The sequence below is a fragment of the Prionailurus viverrinus genome, chromosome B4 (genome assembly GCF_022837055.1).
Source record: "Prionailurus viverrinus isolate Anna chromosome B4, UM_Priviv_1.0, whole genome shotgun sequence".
Taxonomy (NCBI): Eukaryota; Metazoa; Chordata; class Mammalia; order Carnivora; family Felidae; genus Prionailurus; species Prionailurus viverrinus.
In genome coordinates, this window is record NC_062567.1 from 127915468 (window position 1) to 127917211 (window position 1744).

Sequence of the window (1744 nt, forward strand, 5' to 3'; positions counted from 1 at the left end):
GAGGAGGCGCCCAGAAGGGCAAGAGTGGGGCCATGATGCAGAGCCAGCAGCGTCCCGGTGAGGTCAGCGCTGTGGAATGAGTCAAATGGGATCACCCTGAGGGTTCTGTGCTCGCAGCCAGTGACTCATGGCCTGAACAGCCGCACCGGCACAGCCTGCCAGCCTGGGATGGCCGAGGCCACCGGCTCACCTCCCGCCGCGGCACACCTTTTAAGGAGAGGGAGCTCGGGGCAGCGCAGAGGCCTTGCCCCCAGGCCCCGAGGCCTTCGCCAGCCTTTCACACCTGCCGGGGGTGGAGAGGCCGGACCCCCACCCGGGTTCACAAGTGGCATCATCACTTTTTAGACATGACCTTGGGTAAGTCAAGTTCTCTGAACTGGCTTTTGCGCTTGTAATTTGGGAATAATGCTTGCCTCACAAGAGAGGAATGGAGTGAGGTAATGAGTGTGGAAACTGCTTGGCAGAGGGCGCCTTTTAAGGAGTGGCAGCGGGGCACGCGGGGAGGGGCCCGGGCGCGGGAGTCACGGCGCCCCGACCCTGAACTCTGAGCCCTGCCTGCCCCCACCTTACTCACCGGGCGTCTGTGCAAGTTATTCAATGTCTGCATCAGCGCCTCTTCTGTCAAGTGAGCCGCCGCCCGGCCCGTCTGCCCCGTGGGCTGTGGGACTCAGATCATACGCTACATTCTGGAGGATGACAGGAGAGGTACAGGTGCAGCCTGCCCTGCCTCGATTCCTGGCCCAGGGGCCCGTGGGCTTCGTGATCTTGGACAAGGGCCTCAACCTCTGAGTCGGTCCCACGTGTAAAAGGGAATGTTGACGAGGACGCTAACCCCGTGCGGCCACCGTGGGGTCAGGAGCCCAGAACGAGGCCCGGCGCCCCGTGAGCGCCCTCCGGGCACTGGCTGCTACTCCCCATTGCCCCGCGGCCCTTGGCCTCCCTCCGCTACCGCCAGGTGCTGGTTTATCTGGCCTCCGCATGCCTGTGACAGGTCCCGGTCTGTGGTTTTGGCCGCTCCCGGGGCGGCCCGGCTCTCCTGCCTCCGCCACAGCGGCCTTCCCCAGGCGGTGCTCACGCGGTTTCGATAGGAACACGAGAGCCATCGAGGGCAAAGCACACAGGAGTGGTCACAGCACCCCAGGGCCGAGGGCAAGGGTATCCCCGGTGTTGAGTGCCCACGGCTCCCAGGATGCCGGCGCCTTGGCTGGGCAACTGAGCCTAAGGGCTGTTTGGCCCCAGGAGGGAGATAGAGGGCGGGCGTTCTGGGCTGGCACCTTGCTCCGCGGGCCAAGGGGAGCCGGGAACAGGAAGGGGCGGAGAGGCTGGCCGAGGCGGAGGGGGTCCTGTGGCACACACAGGGAACAGCCAGCCCGGCTCCCTCAGGGGGCCAGGCTTGCCGCGGGAGTGGCCCTGTGCCCGTTGGCAGAGAAGGAAGCGCTAGAAGCATCCAGGGGATCGGGTGTAAGAGCCCAGGCTTCAGAGGCAACCACGCCTGGGTACAAACCCGGGCTCTGCGCCCTATGAGCCCGTGTCCTTATCTGCATAACGGGACAGGAAGCGCCCTCTTGCCTTGTGTGTGAAGGTGGCACCGGGACAGCGGCCACGACTGACAGCACTGTTAGTAACAGGAGAGGCTGGCCAAGGGCAAGAGGGTGGCGGAGAGTCAGAGGAAGCAGGGACAGCAGGCCAGCCTGGGAAGGGGACACAAGTGCTCCTGGAGCCCAGACAGAACAGAAGCTGTCGA